General features: G+C 36.2%; 1 long non-coding RNA gene across 1 annotated transcript; it reads left to right on the forward strand.

The window, feature by feature from the left end:
• The first annotated feature begins 28 nt into the window (after nucleotides 1-28).
• LOC309480296 lies at nucleotides 29-19441 on the forward strand. The gene is made up of 3 exons (XR_014199576.1): nucleotides 29-138; nucleotides 10100-10235; nucleotides 15695-19441. It is a non-coding gene; the product is annotated as an uncharacterized lncRNA (long non-coding RNA).
• Nucleotides 19442-21101: the final 1660 nt, after the last annotated feature.

Raw genomic sequence — 21101 nt, forward strand, 5'->3', positions numbered from 1 at the left:
GGACACTCGTGCACCAGTTACACGGTGACGTGATCTCAAGTTTGAGTGTCCGCACCAAACTGTTGAACTGAAGCCGCACATGGACTCGCATCCATTACAGTCAGATTCTCGGTTTACTTTCTGCGTGAGACTATGTATGTTTGAACAAACTCACTAAAAGAGAATTAGGTTTAAACATTGAATAAAATTTTATGCTAAACATTAAATTTCTCGGGCTTTCTCACGCGGGTTTTATCAGGTTTTGAATCAAATATGCTTGCTTTCTCAAGCAGTGGTTATCTATGTTCAGTAGCCTAAATAAAGCAAATCTACAAAAACAATATCATCTTTTTTTTTGTTATAGTTTTTAGGTAAACGAGTGAAAGGAACATATAAGTTTAATATATTAAAGATTAAGTATAAGTCAAGTAAAAACATTTGATAGGCCTATTTTTCAGATATCAATTTAGATTAATTCACCCTGCTGTAGGCCTATACAAAGATATATTTTTTATTAATTAATTAAAAAATTAAAATCGATTGATATGCCTATCTATTTAATATTGTGGAAGACGGTTTAAGTGTGTGTTAGTGAGCAGGGCTGGACTGGCCATCGGGCATACCGGGCATTTGCCCGGTGGGCCGACATGCTTTTTGGGCCGATACATCTCATACTCATACATATTATTATTATTATTATTTATTTTTTATTTTTTATTTTTTTACGGCCCATAAAATGTGTACATCGGCGGCCCATTCGTTTTGTTTTGTTTTGCTTAATTGGCGGCGCTGGGTTAGTGCCGGTGTAATGCAGTGGTCAAAAAAAGTCAGTGTTAGTTTTTTTTTCTTTTCTGACAGACCAGCCCATGAAACACGTAGATCAGCAGCCCATTGGTTCTTTTCTTGATTGACACTGGGCTGGCCCAATCACAACTTTAAACGAGTGAGCGAGCGTGCAGCAGTGTCAGTGTGTATCTGACAAAATAGTCAGCGAGATGGAGAAGAAACGCAAGATTTGTGCAGAGAAATAGCGTGAAAAAATAGAAACAGGCCCTTAAAGCAGACACTGTAAACTGTGTCAAAATATATGTTTTCTGCCCTTCATCAGCTCCTGTGATGATGATGATAGTGAGGAGGATCAGGAGAGAGATGAGCAAGTGTAGAGTCCGCGGTAAGCAGAACTACTTTCAAAACACTTAAGCTATGTCATGATCGAGTGTAGGAACCCATAACCCAGTTACAGATTATTTCCACATTGCATAGTTGACGATTACATAGACAGTATATAAAGACGATTTCCGCAATTCACTAGAAATTTAATGAGAGGCGTTTGTAAACCATGTTTTCCGCCAAAATAAAAGCTTGATGCAGTTTGCGTCAAAATAAAAGACCATGTGCTTATCTCTTTCAAGTATAGAAATTGGTACAAAACTAATTATGAAAGTTTCCTTTATTTTTTTGTGCATTTGTTTTACAAAATATGGTTATTACTGTCATTGGATTAATATTATAACTATTATTAGGCCTATGTAGTAGGTGTAATGTAAATAGACACTGTAACTAAAAGAGGTTTGAATTTTTCATTTAATTTGCACACTGAATATGGGTTGGAGCTTTTAATTTTGAACTCTCAAAGTGCACCAGATTGATGAATTTAACATTAAAATGCACAAAATTTTCTCATGGGGGGGGCATGCCCCCGGACCCCCCTAGAAGAACCAAGGTCTACCCACCACAGTTTTACCAAAAATCCTGTGAGAAACACTGGTATTGCTATGCCATTGCAGCTTATAGCTTGTTTCAGGATTCATCACTGTGGAGTATAGTTCAACTGTATTAATTAATAAATGTCAAATTTTCACTTGTTCCTATACTCACTCATTACATGGCATTAGTGGTTTTAAGGAATAGGAGTTGGTATGCATATAATTAAGGGCGTGCAAAGATGGGTGGTGTTTATGATCATATAGTGGGCCAGTTTGGGCCAAAATGCCCGGGCCGATTTTTTGTCCCAGTCCAGCCCTGTTAGTGAGAGAAAATATCTGTCAGTATACTGCAGGTTCCTGTGTGACAAAATGCCCCACTATGTATTTTTTTTTAAACTGGGAAATTATGATGGAAATATTCTTTAGACTTCTGAATTTTATAAATAACCACCTCACAATATTTGATAGAATATAAAGAGCTATGGCCCTCTATAGCTATGTAGGCTATTTACACACTTTCAAATGATAAATCAAATTTTTAATCAGATTGAACCGTTTTGCTTTTTTACTGTTTGTTTGTATGTTTTCTTGTTTATTCTTGACTTCAAAGCAAAGGGATTATTTTATGCTTTTGTGCTTTTGATTTAAGATGCTAGGCCCCCTGGTGCTGCAAAATAATCTTTCTGCCAAGACTACGTCTTTGCATGCATAATCAGAGATAATTGTTTGAATGAATAAATGGTTACATGGAAAAATAGAAAGCTTGTCTTTTTGATAAGAACATTTCAGATAGGTCTTTTAACATCATGATTAAGAAAAGCTACGATTAAGTTTCTCAGCTTTTTTTAACCATGTTGGATTCTAAATCTGTATTTAGTGTGTGTGCTAACAGATTTGAAATATGAAAATACAGAAAATGAAATATGATATGTGACTAATTGAATTATATGAGATGCACTGAGCAAGTCTAATCCTGAAGCAGTTTCATGTCAGAAATGCAAATTACTGTACATTTAATCAAGTCAAGTCAGTATTCAGCATCTTAAGGATATCCATTATTTTAATATTTTATTTTTGTATTCATTAGAATGCACCTTCGGATTACTTATTACATTATATATATTTTTTTTAAACAAGTGGTCTAACATGGACCTGAACAGTATGGAAAATCATCCGCTTTCATTAGCTCAGAAAATGCTGACACTCCCGTCTGAGAGAAAAGGATTTGGCTCAGGCATCATGCTGCTGCTTCTCATTGATTAGCCATGACGTTGATTGCATTTTAACACGCTCACAATTGATGTGGTGAAGAAAGTGCCACATAACTTTGAAGTATTCATCCTTGAGAAGATATTTTGCTTTTAAGCCAGTCTTGCAGTGCAGTAGTAGTCCAGTCACCTTTATTTACACTCACCTAAAGGATTATTAGGAACACCATACTAATACTGTGTTTGACCCCCTTTCGCCTTCAGAACTGCCTTAATTCTACGTGGCATTGATTCAACAAGGTGCTGAAAGCATTCTTTAGAAATGTTGGCCCATATTGATTGGATGGCATCTTGCAGTTGATGGAGATTTGTGGGATGCACATCAAGGGCACGAAGCTCCCGTTCCACCACATCCCAAAGATGCTCTATTGAGTTGAGATCTGGTGACTGTGGGGGCCATTTTAGTACAGTGAACTCATTGTCATGTTCAAGAAACCAATTTGAAATGATTCGAGCTTTGTGACATGATGCATTATCCTGCTGGAAGTAGCCATCAGAGGATGGGTACATGGTGGTCATAAAGGGATGGACATGGTCAGAAACAATGCTCAGGTAGGCCGTGGCATTTAAACGATGCCCAATTGGCACTAAGGGGCCTAAAGTGTGCCAAGAAAACATCCCCCACACCATTACACCACCACCACCAGCCTGCACAGTGGTAACAAGGCATGATGGATCCATGTTCTCATTCTGTTTACGCCAAATTCTGACTCTACCATCTGAATGTCTCAACAGAAATCGAGACTCATCAGACCAGGCAACATTTTTCCAGTCTTCAACTGTCCAATTTTGGTGAGCTCGTGCAAATTGTAGCCTCTTTTTCCTATTTGTAGTGGAGATGAGTGGTACCCGGTGGGGTCTTCTGCTGTTGTAGCCCATCCGCCTCAAGGTTGTGCGTGTTGTGGCTTCACAAATGCTTTGCTGCATACCTCGGTTGTAACGAGTGGTTATTTCAGTCAAAGTTGCTCTTCTATCAGCTTGAATCAGTCGGCCCATTCTCCTCTGACCTCTAGCATCAACAAGGCATTTTCGCCCACAGGACTGCCGCATACTGGATGTTTTTCCCTTTTCACACCATTCTTTGTAAACCCTAGAAATGGTTGTGCATGAAAATCCCAGTAACTGAGCAGATTGTGAAATACTCAGACCGGCCCGTCTGGCACCAACAACCATGCCACGCTCAAAATAGCTTAAATCACCTTTCTTTCCCATTCTGACATTCAGTTTGGAGTTCAGGAGATTGTCTTGACCAGGACCACATCCCTAAATGCATTGAAGCAACTGCCATGTGATTGGTTGATTAGATAATTGCATTAATGAGAAATTGAACAGTTGTTCCTAATAATCCTTTAGGTGAGTGTATATAGCGCTTTTTACAATACAGATTGTGTCAAAGCAGCTTCACAGTGATAACATGAAAATAATACAACAAAGTTGTTTTCTTCTTTGTTTCTAGAAGAAAATTGCGTCATAGTCCACCTTAAGTAAGGCAGATCAATAATATTGTTGAATATTAAATGTCCCCAACTAAGCAAGCCAAATGCCAAGGCAACAGTCCTATGTCCAGTAATGCTATGGCTGAGGACTCTGAGAAATAGTCTGAAATTCACCCTGCTCAGACCTCATGGTTATTTCTCAGAGCTTTTGTGGGGTTAGATTGTAGTGTCTGTCCATCCAGAGTGACTGTACTGGAACATACTACTCACAAGATGGAGCTATTTCACACACTGTATACAGTATATTGTTCTTTAGTTAAGAAATGTTATATTTGTTTAATTTGTACATAGCCTACTGGTAAATTCATTCTTGACAAAATTGCAAGTGATGATAATATTTATATTAAAATAGTATTATATATATATTTATATAGTTTCTTTTTTATTATGTAAAAACAAGCAATATTAATTGACTGCACATCTGGACCTGGATACATAGGCTACATGTCTTGCAAAAATCCAGTCACTGCATGCTATGCATAACTGCTTGCCTCTCCTCATAAATCCAGTGTCTATTATATTCTCATTTCCACACTTGGCAATGTTTAGCATGGATTTACAGCTTTGCTTTAGAAATACACTATAGGTTTGCACATTATTCATAATAATTAATTTAAATGTCCTCACCATAAGGTTTGGTATTAGTCATTTTTATAGTAGAATGATGTAGATGTAAAGCTAGATTTAGGCACTGCAGCATAATGTATACTGATCAACACTAAATGTGTGGATTATTTTGCTCTATTATCATTCTGCTGAGCAGAGCAGTGGGGAAAAAACACCACTGTCAGATGGTCTGAGTATAAATTATTGATACAACTGTTAAATCAGAGTGTGGTCGTAAATGCCAATAAACACTGCAGACGGAGAGCAGAGAGAAGGGATGATTTGTTCACAGTCCTCGGTACGTAGAAACAATCATAACACTGCATTCAGAATTCTGTGTTTTGGCAAAAATAACAATCAGGTTCAGGAAGTAGAAACTAACATTATTACACGGGTCCTTGGATAATCGTGGAATTAGGCAGTCTGATATTTACTAATATTCACTGTTGTTCATGTCCCACAGACTCACTCTTTTTTTCCTCTCTCGCTCTCATACAAACTTAACTTTAAATTGTACTTAAAATGATCTCAGAGGACTTTTTATATTACTGTTTGTCTTGCTGGCTGCTAGGCTAATTAGACTATTTGTCTTAGCAGAAGCTTAAAGATAATATAAGTAATAGGCTATTATAAAATAATTAATATATATATTTAAGAACCAAATATTTAAATTGAAGATAATTCATATTGTTGCAGTGTTTTTATTTATTTATTGAATTTTCAAAAATGTTCCCCCTGATTGTTGTGGTTTAATAAAATGAATATAATAATAATGAATGCTAATGAAATTAATTACATTATTAATTGCATATATGTTAGTATAGCCTTAGCTAGAGGCCTGTGGTTGTCATTTCAAGCTGAAATCTAGTAAAATATCAAGATGTTGTTCACTATGATCAGACTGTGTGCGCCCATGTCTACTCATCCATGTCTGATGGTAACACACGCTGAAGATCCTGGTGAAGGGGTTAATAGATTCTAACCTGTACTCATAAATCCCCAGGGAAACGTTTATCATCAGGTGATGCTCAAGGGTGTTGCTTAGAATTCAAGAGGGCTTTCTGAGGACTGCCTTGACTGTCTGAGCAGAAAAAGAAAAGTGTTGTTGTATTTCTCATCCTTTCTTATTCTCTCGCTGCATTTATATATCTTTATATTTTCTGGTACAAATGTTTATGTTCAGAGTGTTAATCATGAAGGAAAGTTATAGCTCCAAATTCTGCAATAAATACCTCAGTAATTATCATGCTGAGATCATGGAAAATCAAACAACAATACAGTTGTTGAAGCTCGTTTATTTTCCTGGTACAAACCATTAGTGGCTAAACTTCTCATTATTCAGACAATTGGCTAATTTATTCTCACTTCCCAGAGTATGCTAAAGCTTTCCACATTTGCTATTATGCCATTTATCAGTGTTAATTATTTTATTTACACATGATTAACTATTCGGACCTGAGATTTATTCTCCTACAAATACCGTTGGCTTTTTTAATTTGAAAAATTATTTAATTTAACTGGTGACCCAATGGAGGCTAGACTGATCATTTCCATGTGGATGTGCTGGCTTGGGGACATGGAGTTAGCTCCTATAAGGCTTCAACTTAAAGAGTGTGTAAGTTAAAAGAAGTGCTTTCATCTTTAGTTGGCAGAAAATTCAATTCACAGCTGCCCTTCACCTTGAAGATGAATGTCATGTGCTTGTTTAGGCTGGTGTTTTGGCATTGCTTTAACCCTGATTTAAAATGGTCTGTGTCCACAGTATCAGGTCAGAAATCTTTCTTTCTCTCTTTCACTGAGACAAAGGATCATAAATTTGTCCTTTTCTGACACACTATTATCTTTCCTGTCTCATCATTGATAGGCGAGAGTAGCAATAATTGTAGCACTTTTTGGCTTATCATGCTCATTCGTTTAGAAAATGTTTGTCAACCTAGTTCAAAGCTGAAAATAACGCAAACATCTGAACAGTTTAAAATACTGTACATTATCATTCAAATGTTTGGGGTTGATCATTTATTTTACTGTTTTTAAAAGAAGACTTTTATGCTTACTAAGGCTGCATTTATTTGATCTAAAACAGAGCTGTAACAGTGAAGTATTATTACAATTTCAAGAACTGTTTTCTATTTTAATATACTTATAAATGTAATCATCATATCTCTGCTCATTTGCCTTTGTTGCTTTTTTTCCCCCTCTTTCTTGACAGTTTTTGCTCTATTGTTCCAGGTTTTAGTTCTGTTTTTCTCTTAGATTATAGGTTGAAATACTTGATACTTGACAGGTATCAATTTTCTTTCTTTTATAATGAGGGGATTTCTCACAGCATAATACAAATATAAATAAATAAAATGAAATGTTTTGATTGTGTGATTACTTTGTAATTTGATGATATTTTCAATTGTAGTCTATTTAATTACAGCTCAAAAAGAGTTGTTGACCGAACATTATTCTTTATGTAACAATTTATCAAACACCTGACAGAAGTGTGTTCCACAAACAACTATCACATTTTTGTCTACTGATTCCAAGGATCTGCAGCCGACATTAGAGAGTTTCAGACAGAGAACAGTGCTGCAGGAGGAAAGTAATAAAGCGCAATACTCTCGTTGGAGTCATTTTACAGAATTCTGCATAAAATGGGTTCTAGATATTGTCTAGTGTCTGAGATGAATAAACCTCCTGTAATACTGTAATTAGTCTTTTATCATAGGCCAGCTGGCATTGCCTCTTGCTCATTTGGTTGTTGTTTGTCATCAACCCCTTTGAGTCTTAAAATGCCACAATGGATTCTCTGTGGGTACTATTCATCACCTAAATTCAATTATTTTCTGCACATTTAAAAACCTGATGTTGTGTCATCACTCGTGATGATTATATGCATTTCTGAGAGAGATAAAGGGTTTAAAGGAATAGTTCACCCAAAAATGAAAATTCTGTCATTTACTCACCCTCATGGCATTCTAAACCTGTAGGACTATAAGACTTTCTTCTGTAAAAAGCATAACAAAATATTTTGAGAAGATATATAAGATATGTCTCTGTGTTTTCTTTTGTGCACACAATAAAAGTCAAAGGTGTCCAATGTTGTTTTGTACCCCATTGTCTTTTATTATACAGTATGATCAATAAAAACAGTTGAAATATTCTTCAAAATGTCTTCTTTTGCGTTCCACAGAAAGAAAGAAAGTAATAAGTACACTGTAAAAAAAAATTACATCCCCATGTCAAACATTTCTAGTGACTGATCACATCAAAATTTTTCAATTAGTCTGACGTATTATTTCTCATTGAGCCAATGTTAACAGACTATTGCAACAAGAATTGCACTTGGGCCAATTAAAAAATTTAGATGTGACCAGTCACTAGAAAATTTTGACTTGGAGAGGTTAGAATTTTTTTTACAGTGTAATGATCTAATGAAAAATTTCTGGTGAACTATGTAAATAATTCCCTGTTAACACCTGCAATTAAGATGCATTTTGGTCAATCAGATCACAAGTGGATTACGCTAAATACAGGTTTTTCACATACCGACAACAATTTTGTCAAAACAATCCCTGTTCACGCGGATCCGCAAAATGACTAAAAACCCTGTATTCTGCTGCCAGGCCAGTAGTTGGCGATGTTACTTTGTAATGTAAAGAAACACCGCACCTATAGATGGTGTTTCTTTGATATCAAAGAAATGTGTCTGATGAAAACTGAAGTTTTCGATGACGGTGTTTCATACGCATGACATCACCGTTTTCACAAATTCTCGTTTTTGTTGTTTACAGAGAGACTATAATGGTATCATTTTCAGAAACGTGCCCCATTTTCAAAAGTTAGTATTTTCAGCCACCCAAAACACTGTTGTCTTGTAAATGAACTGCCAAAATGAATAAAAAGTTTCCCGTTTTTAGTTGAAAACGGTGTCTTGTAAACGGCCCCTAAAACTTTTTTAGCTTGTCCACTTTCGACCACTTCCAGAGGAAGTCGAAAACGCATTTGACCGGATTGCTTTCATAGTGTAAAAGCTCATGTGGTCGAATACATTCGAGCAGCTGCAAAAGACCGCCTACTCTCTGCCTGCCGACCTAGCACGTAAACATTTTGGGAAGCGCGCTAGCCAGACGGGATTCAAACTTTGTCGGCTAAAGACCGAAGTTTGGTTTGAAGTCAAGAAAACATACCAAGCCAAATGTTCTCTCTCCATTCCTGATTTCTAACACACACTCACAGCGTTCAGTTGCGGCTGTCAGAGCAGAAACGAAAGCTGCTGCTCTCCGTATCTCCGGTCGCATTGTGTAAATTGCATGAGCTAATTTCCTCCATTAGATCGAAAGATCTGAAAAAGACCATACATTTACTTCCCCATAGACCCTCCCCTTGAAGAAATCAGGACATAAGTGTTTGAAAGTGTACAAAAGAGACAGATTAAAACACCAGGTGTAAATGGAAATGTGTCTCCTTCGTCTACTTGTGATCCGATTGACCAAAACGCATCATAATACCAGGTGTAAACAGGGCCTATAGATACCTGAAACCCTTTCTAGGCACTTGACATGCTAACTTATGGTTTGTGAACTCAAGGTAATCTATATCTTGAGGGTGTTCTTTGTTCTGTTCAGTGAATGAATCAAGTCCACATTTACATTCATCACACATAGATGCCTGAAACTCTTGTCCTCTGGGACACATGTACCCGATGATAAATCTAAATCAGATGATTTATGGGCTTCCTTCGGCTCTCTTGTCAGCTCCTCTGTAGTTATGGCAGAATTAGAAATAAACATCATTTGCAAGGCTCCACTGACTCTAAGTTCGGACTTTAGTTTTTCCAACTAAATTCCCCTTGTGTGTCCAATCATTTGTGAAATGGCACGGAAATGATTTCACATTAGGACCACTATAGCACTTACCTTCCCTTGCAGAAGAAAAGCATTTATTGCACACATCTTCATTTTGTCACAAATGCATTTGGTTTTATTAGGAAAAGGCTGTTTACTCCTGTTCCTTGGTTACATTTATCAGAATCTGTTGTTTTATTTACACAGTATAGAAGAGGGAACAATGGCCTCCACAGAGTGCCCAGAACTCGACAGACGTTCATCCATCCATTTACCCTTTATCCGACGCAATCAATCATCCTGTCGGCAATCGAAGGAAAGGCCAGCACAGCATTACTCATTACTATAGTAAGTGACTCACAGCACTACATCGGCACAAGGTTCAAAAGTAAACTGAAATGCGAAAACTTCAGGAAGTGAGTTAACTTTCAACTGGGTCGCGTTATTTGGGTCCTTTTTTTTAAGCTTGAGTCCATTGAAACCACAGATAGCAAAACCTGATTTTTTTAATTTTTTATATTAAACAAAAACAAAAAAAAGCAATATATTGCTCCAAAATGTTTAAAAGAGCTTCTCTCCATGCTAGTAGATATTAATGCATAGAATTAATTTCTCAATCCACTTGAATCGAGTGAAGCGCTTTCATTTCATCAACATTCTTCCCACAACAGAGTAACATTTAGACCGTGAAAGTGCATCACAGGCTTTCATCTAAACAGCATGAAAGAATTGCTCTTTCAGAACTTTGTCAGTGACTCTTTATCAACAGACGTCTTACGACAGAACATCCTAACATCCTAAAACTGCTAATCGTATTGGTTTGTTCACCTAGCATCATTACAGAACTTTGCTAGCATTTCAACAACAGGTCCTATTCACACACGACCTCTAAACAGAAGAAAATGCCATTAAATTTATGGAAAAGGTTGTTTGTGTGAAAGCACCTATTATCTAATGTGGTGGTTCTGTCTCCCGGCCTTTCTCAGACCTTCAATTTACCATGAACTATGACCTTATAAAGCTATAAGAGTGTGGAACTATGGATCATACAGAAAATGCTATAACAAATTTAATCAAACTACTGAGGTTGAACTACTACTATACTTTTTTTTAAATGCACACCACTATTCAAGTTTTTTAAAATGTTTTTTTTTTTTGCTTGCCAAGGCTGCATTTATTTTGATCAAAGAATACAGTAAAAACCATAATATTGTGAAATGTTATTACAATTTAAAATAATTGTTTTCTATTTTATTGTTTTAAAATGTTGTTTATTCCTGTGTTATTAAAGCTGAATTGTCAGCTTTATTACTCCAGTCTTCAGTGTCACATGATCCTTCAGAAATCATTCTAATTATGCTCAAGAGACATTTCCTATTATTATCAGTGTTGTGCTATCAAAATAATTTTATGGAAACTGCAAAATTTTTTCAGGATTCTTTGATGAATATAGAAAGTTCATTTATTTACAATCAAATTTGTTTGTAACAATGTAAATTAGGATACTATCTGTAGAATATGTTCTGTTTAGAATGAAAGTCCATCATCTGTCTATATTTTGCTCTTGGCTATAGAGACCAGGCTGTTCAACCTCTTATTTTCCATCACTTTTTGGCATTTTCTCAGCGTATCTGTGCACCCAAGGATGAAACTCTCTTGTCAGGTTTTGAAATTCAGTACAACTCAATCCAAACCCTCTGAAATCAAAGCCTAAAAATGTATGAAACAAGAAAGTAGCTGAAACAGCAGGGTGTGCCTTATCAGAACATATCTGAACAACTTTTGAGATGAGCCAATAATGCTTAACTGTGCTTAATCTGGTTCTGCCATGGCAAAATTACAAGATATTACTCCCCAGGAGGCTTTGAGAACCACATGTCCCTCACAGTCAGTTTTGCCTCACCCTCTGGAGGACCCTTCAATTAGCTGTCCCATCACAAGGCAGCTAAGCAGCTGTGTCATTAAAATGGAGCCTCAGTGGGCAGAGAATGAAGTCAACTGATCATTAACGGAAATAAAGTTCCAGCGCTGGGGCTTCACATGGACTAAACGCACTTTGAAGAGGCTTCTGACTTTGGAACAATTGCAGATAAAGCCACACAGCTTGAGAAGTTGTCCGAAATGTATTTTTATTCACTTTCAAACTGTCTCAAATTCAACTTCTGTCCCTTTATGAATCGATATGCATTTCAGACCAAATATGTTTTTCAAGAAATTGCTAAATGGATCTGTTTTTCAAAATGTTTTGATTATTACTATATCAATCTTAATGATATCTCAATTAATAGTATGTTGATTATATGATAGTGGTAACGCTACACTATATCTTTCCTGTCAGTGCAGCTCAAGTGAAGACATTCAATTACAACTCAACTCCTATAGCAATCTTTTCCCATGTAATTCACTTTCATGATAAGGTGTCTCGCTCTCACCCACAAAACTTCACACTCCATTTGAACTCTGACTCTGCTTTCGGTCTTTATTATATTTCTGCTTGCTCTCAAATCACCCTCTGCCTGCAGCTCTCTAGAACATAACGGGGAAAGAAGAAAGGAACAGCCTGGCTCAAAGTCAAAGGTGCACGTTATCAAGTCTTCATGCGTACTGAAAATAAAAATCACACTGATGCTCTTAACTTTGGGCAACTGCTTAAATGCCTAATTATCCATTATATTTAACAGGTTTGGCAATTCCTATTATTTCGGTATGAACAAATCACAACGTGACACCATACAATGACATTCAAGAGAAATATGTGTTGTTAACAGTTATCGGGAGTCTTTTTTTATTTCCTGACATTATTTCCACCACAGTGTCATTTCCACCGCATCTCAAATTATGTCATTTGTTTGGTGGATTTCAAAGACGCTTTCAATAAAATGGACAACTTTTCAAAGGTTTGCATACATTTTTTTACTCTGCCCAAGGGACATAAGAGTGCCCAGAGTTGAAGAAACAGCCATAAATATTTGCGTAGTATGATTTGTACAAAGGTTTAAATTAGGGATGCACGATATATCGGCCCACCATATCGGTATCGGACGATACATGATCATTTTTCATGTTATCGTTATCTGACCGATAAGAAAATTTTGCCGATATATTAAAACCAATAAATAATGGATAATTTCCTTCAGCTGAGACACTTAAGATGTGCACTGATCTCCATGATGTTTTTGAATGGCTTGAAATATGATTGGAAAAAGGAATATGCGGTTAAGTACAACATGTGCAGGGCAAGTCTGTTGTATAGGCTGCATAAAATTATAATGAGAACATTATAATTCTGTGCTTAGGACATGGCTTTTAAAGGGATAGTTCACTTTGAAATAAAATTTTGGTATGTTTTAGCTTACCTCAAGGGCATCCAAGATGTAGGTGTCTTTTTTTCCGCAGTAGTTTCAATTTTGATCTGCGAAACCGTAGCCAAGGCGACATCTATTGTATATATCTATACCCGCCCGCGCTCTCAGATCACTTGGACGTGGCTGAGTTCAAGAGGTAAAAACGATATAAAAACTGTTCGTTTTCTCACACAAACCGCTCGTTTCGTGTCTTAGGCCATCAATGTGTACTTACGATGGGGAATTGTTTAATTTGGACGACGGGGAATTGTTTTAATTTGGACTCTGCATGCTGTTTGAGACAGTGACCATCGACCTGCATTATATGACTGACAGACAAGAACGGTTTGACCTAAAAATATCAAAATTGAAACTACTGCGGAAAAAAAGACACCTACATCTTGGATGCCCTTGAGGTAAGCTAAAACATACCAAAATTTAATTTCAAAGTGAACTATCCCTTTAATGGTGAGACTTTTGTTTTTGTAATCAGGCTCTAAAAAATTTGATTTAGATTTATCGGCCAATATACAGTATCAGTTATCGGCTTTCAAATATAAAGAATCATTGGTTATCGGTATCGGCCAAAATATTCATATCGGTGCATCCCAGGTTTAAATATGAATGTGAGTTATTTTTGAAAGCTGTTAGTGAATTTAATTGGCACAGGTAGGTTCAGTTTTCTGCATGACCTCTTTCCTCTGACATTTTCTCTCTGTTTCTGCTCTTTCTTTGCTCTGGCTGCTGGGAAACTGTATCTGGGGGTTATGACTCGGCTTCTCAGTCTATTTCTGTATGTGACTGCAGTTAGTTGTGTGACCTTTTGCTAGATGTCATCTGAGTGTTTTGGTTGTGCAGTTGGGGTAAATGGCAGCATCTAGAACTTTTGTCTGTTGTTTTGCATTCATTTTGAAGATTTCCTCCCAAGTTGTTTTTGTTGTTTAACGTTTGTAGAATGCATCAGCCAATCTTAAGGATCTAATGTAAATTAAATTCAATGTGAGTATTGTCTCAGTATAGAAGACTTTTATCAAAAGTGGAAGAATTGTGCTTTTAAGATATATGGATAATTGTACTTTAAAACTGGAAAAACTGGAAGAAATTAAAGCTTTAGCGTCTTATTATCCAATTGTGCTCTTAATACTTGTAGTGTAAAAGATCGAAACTTACACGTGTCTGAGTTTGCAGATGCTGACGCCTTCATTCACCTTCCTATACCTCCGTGGGGGTCGGCTGCGACCCTGCCTTCGTCTTCAGGCAGGAAATGCAGATTCCGTACCCTTGGAATGCGAGCTACGGACGGGGCCTATGCCAAAGAACTTTATATCATAGTTTGCTTGCTGAGCTTTTAATAAATGTATACTTGTTACGGTATTTATTCTGTCTGTGTATTATTTATATATACAAGTCTTTCTGGTAGAACTGGAAGAGAGGGCAACTCTCTGAGAAAACAAAGGAAATTAACATTTAAACTCTCTCTTCTGAAGTTAGCATCACCATTTGAGACGCAAGTCTCACCTCAGAATCATCCTAATTTACATCTCTTTCCCTCTTCCCCCATTCCTTCTCTCTCTCATGCTAAGATCACCAAAATTCACCCAAAAATCTATATGGTTTAATGTGAATAATTATCATACAGTATTATACATGTTTGGTATCATTTGAAATGTCTCAGTGCAACTGGTACAAATATATCATTCCAATGTAGTAAACCAAAAGTGTTTAGAGAACTTGCACACATGGGTGTGTCTTCCAGGCAAATGGCATCCTGCCCAAAAGGTGTAAACTCTGAATGCAAATTCCCATTGTTAGCAAATGTTTCCATGTGAAATAAGTTTCTGTCTATATAAAGAAATGCAACGAGAGGCTCAGACAAGACACTCAGCATCATGTATTTTCTAATGTCAGGTTCGCATCTTTTCTCTTTATTCCAGAGCATTTGATGTTTTGTATTTATTATCTTTGAATTGATTATGAAATAAGTGTACGTGGGAAACCACAGCATGGCCAATACAAAGCTATTACAAGAGAAATAATGTTGGTCTACGTATATATCTGAAGTATTTGCCATACCTCTGCCTGAAGTAAACATTACTTTAAATTCAAGTGTATGTAAAACCACGGGGCTATACCAAAGTATCTTTGATTGTGTTAGCGTGAATGCAACCATCTCAGGTATATAGCCTCTGTTTAGTGACCAAAACTGACGAGCTTGTGATCGTGAGACTCGCGTTAAACAGAAGGCGTGAGGACATCAAAGCAACATAGCTTCCTAATATGAACGGGTAAAATATAAGTAAAGAGTTAAATAGAACAATCAAATGTATTGCTAAACTATTTTATTATTGACCAATAACCAACTGGCAATCTAACCTAAATTCGAGGTCTTTATAAAATAGAGTCAGATAAAAGTATTGGGATTTTGAAACCAACAAGAGGTTTGTTCTTTTTCTCTTTCTTCAGCCGTTGTGGTTTACCACTGCAATTCCTTGGAGGATGGATGCCAGGACGGGCCTGACTCCACCTACATCAAAGACAGGACAGCGGAATTGTTAGAACAAAACCTGAGATTCGGGAGATGGGTGAAAAGACACTTCAAGAGGCCATTCACACCACAGTAGCACATCACTGCATAAGTATGGCCTCCCAGTATAGAACTTGAACTAAATATGCAACACAATTGTAATAGATTAGATTCCACCCATCTCCTAAACATGAACACTGAACACACACACCTCCATCACTACACCCTCACATCATCATCACCTGGAATAGATCAAGTCTATCCAGGCTGAACACTAGAAGACAAAGATGGCATAGAGTCCAAAAGTGTTACTTCACTAAAAAGATCTATTGTCCACCTTTTCACAATAACAGATCCGGATAGCTTCACACACATAGCATAAAGCTAATCTCATGATGACAGTCTAACAGAGACCCAGCTAGCATATGCTATTTTCAACCCTCTGCTACATATGGTTAAAAGTTATTTCAAGAAAACTTTAAAGTGGACATGAAAAAGTATTTTTCCTATTGTGAAGTATATATCCTAGTGAAACGGTTTCTCTAACAAGAAAAAATGTAGGGCAAGACTTTAATTTATTTTGATTAAAAATTACGAGGGCACCTGAAAAAAAAAAAAAAATTACGTGCATGGATATATAATTTATAATGAAAAATTATAATAAAAAAAAGAATTGTCCATTTTGATTTCATGGTGACTTTCAGTTGGCAATGGTTTGGTCATGGTCACCATAACCATTTTTAAATTAAATCAAGCCGCTCTGGTGGGCCAGGAGATGGTGTTGAAAGTTGTATTTATCCACACAGAAATAAATCTCCCACCCCTGCATCACAGCCAAACATCACATCATTCCACCTGGCTGATTTCAAACATTGAGCGACTGCTATTAGACACAGCACAGCTGGAGAGAAAGCTGCAAAACGGAGCTCAGTAATACCTTTATTTAGTACACTGATCTGAGAGCAGCTGCACAGACTTTCTTTCAATCATTACTTGTGGTATTTGAGAAAGGGTCAGCTGCTCCTAGGTCACTGTAAAGTCTTTGTCACTCTTGTTAAGAACTTTGCACTCTCTTGTCTACTGTTGTGCAGTCATACTCAGACGACTCTCGCTGGCTGACCGCACAGCACCCCATAATTTCCCTGTTCATAGGCTTTTAGTTACCAGGGTGAATTGGTGCAATTACAGTCATGGGCCAAATTAGGCTGGAGACTTGGGAGAAAAGTTTTAGTTTTAAAGTTTTAGAACTTGTTTTTGTTTGTATGGACTGATATAGATTGATAATATCAGGGAGAAAATTATAACTATGCAACCGTCTACTACAGTATCGCATCAGGCAGTGCATTGTAGTCTCCCGGAGGAAAAATTTGATTCTTTCGTTGCTATAGAAGAGGAAGAATTTACTAAACTCGTTAAATCATCTAAATCTACAACATGTATGTTAGACCCTATACCGACTAAGCTACTGAAAGAAATACTTCCAGAGGTCATAGATCCTCTTCTTAATATCATTAATTCATCTTTGTCTCTAGGATACGTACCAAAAACCTTTAAGCTGGCTATGATTAAACCGCTTGTTAAAAAAACGCAACTTGATCCTACAGAATTAGTCAATTTCAGGCCGATCTCGAATCTACCTTTTCTGTCAAAGATTTTAGAAAAAGCAGTATCCTCACAACTGTGTTCCTTTCTTGAAAGAAATTATATCTGCGAGGATTTCCAGTCAGGATTTAGACCGTACCATAGTACTGAGACTGCTCTCGTTAGAGTCACAAATGATTTGCTCTTATCATCCGATCGTGGTTGTGTCTCTCTATTAGTGTTACTCGATCTTAGTGCTGCATTTGACACTATCGACCACAACATTCTTTTAAATAGACTCGAAAATTATGTTGGCATTAGTGGAATTGCACTAGCATGGTTTAAATCATACTTATCTGACCGTTATCAGTTTGTAGCAGTAAATGAAGAGATGTCTCATCGATCACAAGTTCAGTATGGCGTACCACAAGGCTCAGTACTAGGACCGTTGCTGTTCACTCTGTACATGCTACCATTAGGAGATATCATTAGGAAACATGGCATTAGCTTTCACTGTTATGCCGACGATACTCAGCTCTATATTTCTTCAAAACCTAACGAAACTTACCAATTCACAAAATTAACGGAATGCATAGCGGATATAAAAAATTGGATGACTCGTAATTTCCTACTTCTAAATTCTGAAAAAACAGAGTTTCTAATTATTGGACAAAAAACTTCCTCACGTAATAACCTAGAATACTGTCTAACACTTGATGGCTGCTCTGTTAAGTCTTCGTCGTCGGTTAGGAACCTGGGTGTGCTCTTTGATACCAATCTTTCATTTGAAAGTCACGTGTCCAGTATCTGTAAAACTGCATTTTTCCATTTTAAAAATATATCTAAATTACGTCATATGCTCTCATTGACAAATGCGGAACAATTAGTTCATGCGTTCATGACCTCAAGGCTAGATTATTGTAATGCTCTACTGGGTGGTTGCCCTGCACGCTTAATAAACAAACTACAGCTAGTTCAAAACGCAGCAGCTCGAGTTCTTACCAGAACCAGGAAGTATGACCATATTAGCCCGGTTCTGGCAAAACTGCATTGGCTCCCTATTAAACATCGCATCAATTTTAAAATATTGCTGATCACTTACAAAGCACTAAATGGTTTAGCTCCGCAATACTTGAGCGAGCTCTTAACGCATTATAGTCCTTCACGTCTATTGCGATCTCAAAATTCCGGCCAGTTGATAATACCTAGAATATCAAAATCGACTGCTGGCGGTAGATCCTTCTCCTATTTAGCACCAAAACTTTGGAACAGCCTTCCTACCATTGTCCGGGAAGCAGACACACTCTGTCAGTTCAAAGCTAGACTAAAAACACATCTCTTTGACCTAGCTTTCACATAATACATTATAGACTTCTATAATTCAATGTTGGGCTGCATAGATTAGGTCAGCTGGAACCGGGAACACTTCCCATAAATCCTGATGTACTCGTTACATCATAAGAAGAATGGCATCTACACTAATTTTAGTGTCTTTGTTTATCCCGAGGTTTTCCCACAGTCTGCCGGATCCAGGCCGTATCCAGATCTGATGAAGGACCTTCGCCTGGACCCCGATGATAACACAGTGCTGAAGTGCCAACTAGTCTCTCCCTATGGAGGATCCCTTTACCACTCTACAGATAAAGCGTTGTCGGGAAACTCAATTCGCGTATCTACCCCGAATTGATAAAATCAAATAAAATTCTGTATCAAAAATTATAAGGAAACACCAGTACTTTGCTTAGGCTTGGTTTGTAGGGAATTACAAACCTGCGTACATATATTCAAATGCACATAACTATAGAACCAATTCTTAATGCGCATGTGAACGCCATCAGCGTTTCTCACAGGTTCGCGTTTAAAGTCTATGTAGAGAGAATGGTGTCGTCTTAGCGGCCCCTAATTTAATAACAAATGATTGTTGCGACGGAAGCGAATCAATCATAACTAACCTTAGCTGGAAATAACTTTACTAAAGAACCGCTTTAAAGCCAAAACAATCTCTGTTACCATAAATTATACGTTTATCTCTGTAAAGCTGCTTTGAAACAATCTACATTGTTAAAAGCGCTATATAAATGAAGATGACTTGACTTGACTTGACTTGGACATGAAAACATATTTCAACAACAAAAGCCAGGTTAACAAGTTTAGAATATTATAAGGACTTTAAAAAAGGCTTAACATTAAGTTCAGTAAAGACATTTCTCTACAATAATTAAGAAATGTAATTTAAATGTCAAGTTGAAATAACTTCAAATATTCTATAGTTGGAACAATTACCCATTTAGATTAGAGTTCTTATTCAAAACGAATCGCTACAATCAAAATGAATCGCTACAATTATTAGAAAATTGATACATTTATTCATTACATTTATTCAAAACAAATCGCTACATTTATTCAAAACGAATCGCTACATTTGTTAAAATTAATTGAAAAATATATTTAAAACAAATTTCTACATTTGTTCAAATGAATCGCTATATTTATTCAAAACGAATCGCTACATACAAAATGAATTTATTTATTAATCATTACACTTATGCACAAAGTGAATCGATAAATTTATTCAAAATTAATCTATACATTTATTCAACATGAATTGCAACATTCAAAACAAATCGCTACATTTATTCAAATGAATTGTTTATTTATTAAAAGCGAATCGATACTTATTCAAAACGAATCACTACATTCATTCAAATTAATCGCTACATTTATTCAAATCGATACTTATTCAATATGAATTGCTACATTTGTTAAAAATGAATCGATACTTATTCAAAATGAATCGATACATTTATTCAAAATGAATTGATACTTATTCAGTATGAATCACTACATTTGTTAAAAATGAATAGCTACATTTGTTAAAAATGAATAGCTACATTTGTTAAAAATGAATAGCTATATTTGTTAAAAATTAATCGCTACATATATTAATGACTCGATACATATTCAGTATGAATTGCCACATTAGTTAAAAATGAATCGCTACATAAATATTAATGAATAGTTACTTATTTAAAATGAATTGCTACATTTATTTAGAACGAATCGCTACATTTATTACAAATGATTGATACTTATTCGAAAATGAATCACAACATTTTTTTAAAATGAATCACTTCATTTAAAACAAATTGCTACATTTATTCAAAATTAATTGTTATTAAAAACTTTTAATTTTGCTTTTTAGATAACATAACAAAGATGACATAATATGACAACACAAACTTTGACATAAACATTCACTTTAATTTCTTCTTTACACTATTTCAACCCCCATTGCAACTTTGTGCCCAGTACCCACATAACAGTATATATATATATATATATATATATATATGACAAATGAAACCATGTACAAAGCACCATAAGTTTTTAGACATTAAACAAACAAGAGACAGAATTAAAAAAAGAAAACATGAGAAGGTACATGCACAATATTGGTGTTGCACCAAATAGGTCACAAATTTGGAAAATTGGCGCTTGCGTCTCAAACTTTTCGCGCCGATCAGGTTCTAGTTCCCACAATGCAACGCGTAATTCAAAATACGGGTAAAAGTCCTGTAAAAGACAAATATGGAAAATTCCTTCAAATTAATATGGTACATTGTACTGTATTTTTACGGAATTTTTTTACAGTGTAGCTAACTCTACATCGGGTGCCATTAGCAAAAGCTACATACTAACTTACATACCTTCATAATCATGAATAAATGAGGAGGCGTAAAACTTAAATCCTTAACGGAGTACTCG

The sequence above is a fragment of the Leuciscus leuciscus genome (assembly GCF_965113295.1).
Source record: "Leuciscus leuciscus genome assembly, chromosome: 18".
NCBI lineage: Eukaryota > Metazoa > Chordata > Actinopteri > Cypriniformes > Leuciscidae > Leuciscus > Leuciscus leuciscus.